Raw genomic sequence first — 8,169 nt, 5'->3', positions numbered from 1 at the left:
TTACGTCACAATTTTCTGTGACATAGCAGCGACGTCCCGTCGCTGTCGCTGTGTGTGACATCCAGCAACGACCCGGCCCCTGCTGTGAGGTCGCCGCTCGTTGCTGAATGTCCTGCTTCATTTTTTGCTCGTTGCTCTCCCGCTGTGAAGCACACATCGCTGTGTGTGACAGCGAGAGAGCGACGAACTGAAGGGAGCAGGGAGACTGCTTCTGGCAGCCTGCGGTAAGCTGTAACCAAGGTAAACATCGGGTAACCAAGGGAAGACTTTTCCTTGGTTACCAGATATTTACTTTAGTTACTAGCGTCAGCCGCTCTCAGGCTGCCAGTTCCGGCTCCATGCTCCTTGCACGCAGCCAGACTACACATCAGGAAATAAGCAAAGCTTTGCTTATTAACCCGATGTGTACTGTGGCTATGAGTGCAGGGAGCCAGCGCTAAGCGGTGTGCGCTTGTAACCAAGGTAAATATCAGGTAACCAGAGAAGCACTTTGATTGGTTACCCGATATTTACCTTGGTTACCAAGCGCAGCATCGGTTCCACAGCGACGCGTGTCGTTATGATCGCTGCTGCGTCTGCTGTGTTTGACAGCTAAGCAGCGATCATAACAGCAACTTACAAGGTCGCTGTTGTGTCACAGAAAATGGTGGCGTAATAGCGACATCGCTGTCGCTATGTGTGAACCCAGCTTAAAGGCCACTTCACACATAACGAGATCGTAAACGAGATCGTTACTACGTCACAGTTTCTGTGACGTAAGAACAACTTCAATTGCGATCTTGTCACGTTTGACACGTACCAACGATTCACCCCCTGCTGCGAAATCGCTGATCGATGCCGAACAGCTTGGGCCATTTTTGGCTCGTTGGAGTCCTGCTGGGCTGCATGAATCTGTATGTTTGACACCCTATTAACGATTTCGTTGACGACCTAGATGAGATGCACGAAGGCGTGTTGTTGCGTCCCCGTTTCCACGCCCCTTCTGCACCCATTGGTTGGCGCTGAGAACAATAGTGTGTAGTTACGTCACCATTTCCGCGCCCCTCTCTGCACCGATTGGTTAGCAATGAGAACACTATTGCATTCTGATTGGGTATCGCTTCATGCTTTGTTCCCTTTTGAGTCTTCTAGGAGCAAACCTGTGACTACACCCAGATTCATTCGTGCTTTGTTCCCGCTTGCTTGGTTTTCGGATCAAAGCCGCATCTTCCCTCATTCGTTCCCGAGCGTGTCGCTGTATTCCAGATTCATTCGTGCTTTGTTCCCGCTTGCTTGGTTTTCGGATCAAAGCCGCATCTGCACTTGGATATCCCTCATTCGTTCCCGAGCGTGTCGCTGTGAGGATCGAAACTGCGATTATTAATAGATAGCATAGACGGCTGCATTTTCTGGACGCGGTAAGTCATTTTCGAAAAGTCTTTGTTACTTGTTCCATGTTTTTGTTATAGTATTGAAAGTATTTGTGTTTATAGATAGTAATTATTTTTGCGGATAATGAAAGTGGTTGGTTGTTATCTGTATACATATTGCCTTTTGTGCGTCCATCGTCCTTTTATGTGTCCTTATCTAGTATTGCTGGCTATTTTGTCTCTCTGCTACAGCCGCCTTTTTGTTTCTCTGACACAGTTACAGCCGCCATTTTGTTTCTCTGACACAGTTACAGCCGCCATTTTGTTTGTCTGACACAGTTACAGCCGCCATTTTGTTTCTCTGACACAGTTACAGCCGCCATTTTGTTTCTCTGACACAGTTACAGCCGCCATTTTGTTTGTCTGACACAGTTACAGCCGCCATTTTGTTTCTCTGACACAGTTACAGCCGCCATTTTGTTTCTCTGACACAGTTACAGCCGCCATTTTGTTTCTCTGACACAGTTACAGCCGCCATTTTGTTTGTCTGACACAGTTACAGCCGCCATTTTGTTTCTCTGACACAGTTACAGCCGCCATTTTGTTTCTCTGACACAGTTACAGCCGCCATTTTGTTTCTCTGACACAGTTACAGCCGCCATTTTGTTTCTCTGACACAGTTACAGCCGCCATTTTGTTTCTCTGACACAGTTAGAACTGGTGCACTTCTATGGGGGCGGCCATTTTAGTGTCTCTTCTACACCCCCCCAAAAAAATGTGATTGGTTTATAGCAACTTTTCTCATCTTTACATGTTTTTTTGCAGTGTGGACAACATGAACGACATGCAGCGTGTTGTGCTGGGTGCTGCATTGATGTTTGAGGCCGGTCGGCTACGTGAAGGGGAACAGAGGCGTTCCAAACGAAAGCGCTTCATGTGGACCAGAGAGTGGCTGCAGAAGAGGTACAAATACTCCCACATGCAACTGCTAAGAGAGCTGCAGGAAAATAATCCTCAGGATTTCCACAATTTTCTGCGGATGTCAGAAGAATCATTCAGCCTTTTACTCGAAAGAGTTACGCCAATTATTCAGCGCAAGAATACAGCGATGCGTGCTGCCATCCCGGCAGATGAAAGATTGTCAGTCACGCTGCGTTTCCTGGCCACCGGACGCTCCCTGCAAGACTTACATTTTTCTTCTGCAATTTCAAGGTCCCTGCTCAGCGTTCTTATTCCGGAGACATGTAGAGCAATTTTCCACAGTCTGCGTAACTACATTGAGTTCCCCAAAACTGTGGAGGAATGGCAGAAGATTGCCTCCGATTTTGAGCACCTTTGGCAGTTCCCAAACTGTGGTGGTGCTTTGGACGGGAAACATGTGCGGATCACTCAACCACTGAACAGCGGCTCCTATTTTTATAACTATAAGGGCTATTTCAGCATCATCCTAATGGCCCTTGTGAATGCCAATTACGAATTTATTGCTGTTGATGTTGGCATGAATGGCAGGGTTTCTGACGGTGGGGTTTTAGAACACACAGGCTTTGGTGAACGTTTGCAAAATGGTGAACTGCACTTGCCCCCCAACTCTGACACTACCGCAAACCTTAACTTTGTATTTGTGGGCGATGAAGCCTTCCCACTTCATCCCAATCTCATGAAACCATTCCCCCAGAAAAGTCTAACGGCGGAAAGACAAAGGTTCAATTACAGATTATCAAGGGCACGCAGGGTTGTGGAAAATGCCTTTGGGATAATGGCAAATCGCTTCCGCGTTTTCCACACACCAATTAACCTGAGTCTACCATCAATAGACGCAGTTGTTTTGGCCTGTTGCGCCCTTCACAACTTTCTTCGACGGCGAGATGCTATTACGTACTGTCCAACAGGCTTTGTAGACTCTGATGACTTAAATGGCGAAGTGGTGCTTGGCGAATGGCATTCTGAAGATCCCGCAATCGCAGGACTTCAACCATTGGCGCCCGGCAGAAATACCGATGATGCGAAGGCCTGTCGAGAAAAGTACTGCCAATATTTTAATGGTCCTGGTGCAATTACGTGGCAGCATTAGATAAACTTGTATTGAGCACATTTATTATGCTGAGTTTTATTTTCTTGTATTGATTTGTTTTAGAAACTTCCCTTCTTAATTTTAAAATATATGGTTACTTGTATTATGTTCATCACATTTATACTAATTTTAAAATATATGGTTACTTGTATTGTTATGTTCATCACATTTATACTAAAATGTCATTTTTGCAAAATGATTACTTTAATAAACAGTTGTTTTTACTTTCCACAAGATTTGTTTGTCATTCATTCACTATTAAGGGCTACTGTGGGGAGCAGTACCACCATTGCTGCCGTTACATCACCCCCGGATGCCCCATACAGCAGCGGCGGATTAAGGTGGCGTCACGAATATAAACTATCACCCCCACTGAAGCCATGACTCCGGCAACCACTTACGACCCCCAGACTAGTCCGGCCCGGCACCGGGTGTCATCACCGCTATCATTGGGCTTCCTGCTCCGGATCGCACATTGAGAGTGAGCGTAGCGAACAACAGCGTGCCAAAATATGTGCCAAACCAGTTGATTTCAACCACATATTACATATGGGTGCACTAAGAAGAAATTGCACAATATATTTTATGGTGAATTTTATCTTGATACCATAGTAGAAATGCTCAATGGTATGACTAAAATTTGTTTTTGGGTTTAAAAGTAAAATGTTCACTTTTAACTTCAACATTGCTTTTCTTTAGGTAAAACCCTGCAAAGGTTTATTTACTTCCTCAATTTGGCGTCCAGCTGTATGATGAATACATCATTTAGGGCTCTTGTACAATTTTGATTTCCATGTACCAATGCAATAAAAAAAAAAAACACGCAAATTATGAATATGAAGCCTTATATATTTTCATTTGGGGTTTTTAAACGGGGACGTTTGTGCGTCCCCGAAACCTTCAAACGACATCTCTTTTTCGATTTTTTATAATTGTATGTGCGCTCGCAGTGTGTGATACCACGACCCCTTGACACAGCATTTGCGTCATGGCGCGATCTCATTTCTGCAGCAAAGATCATTCTGATTTGTTAAAAGTGCGTCGCACTTTCACCGTCAATCATAGCAATTGTAATATTTCACAAATCAACAATCCAGCCATGGCCGAAGATGTAATATCGGCGGCCATTGGCTGGAGCAGGATCAACAACGTCCACCCCAATCTGATTGGAGCTAGCGTTCACGTGACGCTATCCGTTGAATCAGATGTGAAGAGGCGTTACCGCGGGTGACGCAACTGCGTTTGCTACGTAGACACACCAGCGAACAATGGCGGCACGCAGGAGGGCAACAGCTTGGGGAGAGGCGGAGGTCCGTTACCTAATTAGAGAAGTGGATGCTCGCGATTATGATTGCCGTGAGGCGCAAGAGCATCCACTTCTCCATAAGAAAGCGGTCTTGCGCAGGATCCAACGTGGGTTGAGGAGGAGATTTCATTTGGAGCGCACCTGCGCCCAGATCCGCAAAAAATTAGCGGATCTGCGGTACCGCTCCAGTGCCCGGATCTCTGCCATACAAGCAGAGTTACAAAACCAAGGTAGGCGCAGATGAGTGTGCCTTGGCAACGTATAATGGTGTTCTTAAATATATATCTATCTATCTATATATATATATATATATATATATAATTATAAAAATAAATATATAATACATATATAAATAATATATATATATATCTATATATATATATATTTAAATTAAATATATATAATTCATATTAATTATGTATAAATATAAATATAAGAAAATATACATATATAATAAATAATAAATATATAGATTTAAATGTATATATTTATGATATATATATCCTTTTACTTAATTAAAATTATATATATATAATCTATTTTATAGATCGATAGATTATATATATATATATATATATATATATATATATATATAATACATATAAAATATATATATATATATATATATATATATATATATATAGATAAAATTCTAAAAATATATTTAGATATATATAATAATAAAAATAAATATATACATATAATATATATATAAATAATATATATATCTATATATAATTATAAAAATATATAATATATTAATTATATATATAATTATAAAAATAAATATATACAGATAATATTTAAATAATAAATATATATATTTTAATGTATATATATTTATTATATATATATATATATATATTTTTTTTTTTCTTTTAATTCATTAAAAGTATTTATATAATATATCGATCTATGTAATAGATCGATAGATAGATTATATATATATAATATGTAATAGATATATATATAGAGATCTATTGCATTGAACGATAGATAGATTATATATATATATATATATAATATATATATAGATTATATATATATATATATATAATATGTAACAGATCTTTATATAGAGATCTATTGCATAGATCGCTAGATACACCGACACTTGTGGTACGGGCTAATTACACTGACACTCGGGACACAGGGAAATTACGCAGACAGTAGGCTTTCTACACCAAGATTTCCCATGAACTGACAACCCTCTATCAGCACACAGTTTTCATATGTTCTGATATACCTCTTGTCCTTGGCACCCAGCTTCGCCATGCTTGGCAAAACATCATTCCCTCACCACCCAGCTTTTCCCATATCAGAGAGAGCATGGCAAAGCCGGGTGCTGTGGTTAGTGGGTCTTTTTCCCTCAGCACAAAAAAATTCCATCTCCTGCTTGTATTTTTGTCCCCCCTCATATCTAGTTCTCCAAATACAATATTGGCCCCCACATAGCCTTCCATATAGTATAAAGGGTTCCACATAACCCTTCAGATATTAGAATGCATCCCATAGTCCTCCATGAACTGTAATGAATTTCCTAGAGTTCTCCATGAAGTTTCATTCACCCCAGAGTTCTCCATATATTATACTGCACCACATAGTCCACAATGTGTTCAAATTCACCCCCATAGTCCTTGTATAAGGTAGGCTACGTAGTCCGCCATATATTTCAATGTACCCCCCACAGTCCTATATGTATCATAACGCAACCACATTAAACTTTATATTTTCTTAAGAACCCCCAGAGGAGCAAGGGGCCGCAGAGGAGGGAGAGCATGTGCCCGAGCCCCCGGTGGATCTACAGCCACCAGAGGAGGAGGAGGAGGAGTACCACCCACAGGGGCCACCGGCCGGATCGGCCCCCGGTAATTTTTTAATATAACATTAACGCCATATAAAGTACAAAACAAAAAGCTGTTGAGTACTATAAAGTGTTTTTTGTTTTCATAGATGCTAGTCCAGGCTCCATAAGTGAGTCTTTATCGGACGAGGGGGATAACCGTAAGTCATGAATCTCCTACTTTGTAATAATAAGCAGAAATAAAAATTATGATTTATTAATTTTACCATTCCCTCCATAGGCATACCCACTTTGGCCGAAATCATGTCCTCCCAAAGAAGGATTATGTCAGCCCACAGGAGGCTGATGGCCAAAGTGGAGCGGCATGCGTCGCTGCTGGCACGTTATGTGGCTGGACAAGGGGAGGGCAGCAGCAACTAACGTTTTTTTTTTTTTTTGGTTATTGTGTACATATACATGTGTTATAAAAAATTTGAAATTGATATCTGCTGTTTGGTATGTCTCATTGCATAAAGCAAGTTAACAGCTATCACCACTCACAAACTCACCACTCACAAACATCATATTACATGTAGGCATCTGTATAGATGCACCAATCCCATTATCCACGAAGGGGTGACTAGGCTTTACTGGTTGTTTGGTGTACATGAGTGTGGGGGTTGTGTGGTGGTATGCCAATGAGGGTGGAGTATGGTACAATCTCTGTAACTACCGTGTTTTGCCAGGGCATCACAACCATATGCTGAATTAAGTAACGCAGGCAGCAAGATTGAACCAACATAAATTTATTATTACAATGAAAATATAACAATCAATTAAAATTAATCTCAAATAACAAAACAACAACAATAACAAAATTTAGTGGCCGTCTTCATATTGGTTGACATATTCAGGCCGGGTGGGAGATGACAGTTGGCTTAAAAATGAATCATTTGAATACCTGGGATAATGTTGGGGGGGAAACTGTGGGGGGGGATACTGTGGGGGGTGGTCAAGCTGCAAGCGTGGTGGATGCATCCTGTTTGGTGTACTTTGCAGGGGCTGGCGAGGAATCCATGTCGAAGAATGATGGGGCTGGTTTAACTTGCATATCGTGTCATTGTCATCAAGTTCTCCTCGGCCTGCCTTTCTTAGGACTTCAAACATTAGTCTCTCTGCTTGCTCCCTCTGTGTGGAATCCAATTTGCAGAGTCTGTCCGATGCAAATGCGGCAAAGCTATCCACTGGAGGGCTTTTTGGCTGTGATAGCAGTTGGGTTGCCAAAGAATAAAATTCAGCGGATGTCACAGGGGTGTTGGCCTTCTTTTTGCGTAACTGTCTTCGCCGCATTTCACCAGAGGGTGCAGGTACCTCATTATCCTCCACAATAGGCTCGCTCGATGTGGTGGGGTTCTCATTCAATTGGGGCCTCACCATATCTGTCTGAGGGTTCTGCGGGAACAGAAAAATAAATGTTAATTAAAAGTCATACATTAATAGTTAGTAAATTTAATTAAAGTGTGACAAAATTGTATTGGAGTGTACTTATCTGAACTGGAAGGGATAACTTTTCCAAACTGCACAATAAATCATGGTAACAATAAGTTACTATTTTGTGTTCCTCAATGGCATGTACATATAAAGTTTGAATGCTATGTAC

At 41.3% G+C, this 8,169-nt stretch overlaps 1 long non-coding RNA gene across 1 annotated transcript; it reads left to right on the top strand.

The window, feature by feature from the left end:
- Positions 1-5,840: 5,840 nt before the first annotated feature.
- On the top strand, positions 5,841-6,943 carry LOC142288556 (uncharacterized). Its single transcript, XR_012749310.1, has 3 exons — positions 5,841-6,594; positions 6,680-6,730; positions 6,811-6,943. It is a non-coding gene; the product is annotated as an uncharacterized LOC142288556 (long non-coding RNA).
- Positions 6,944-8,169: the final 1,226 nt, after the last annotated feature.

The sequence above is a fragment of the Anomaloglossus baeobatrachus genome, unplaced genomic scaffold (assembly GCF_048569485.1).
Source record: "Anomaloglossus baeobatrachus isolate aAnoBae1 unplaced genomic scaffold, aAnoBae1.hap1 Scaffold_84, whole genome shotgun sequence".
In the NCBI taxonomy this organism is placed as follows: domain Eukaryota; kingdom Metazoa; phylum Chordata; class Amphibia; order Anura; family Aromobatidae; genus Anomaloglossus; species Anomaloglossus baeobatrachus.
This window is presented reverse-complemented; position numbering and strand designations above follow the sequence as displayed.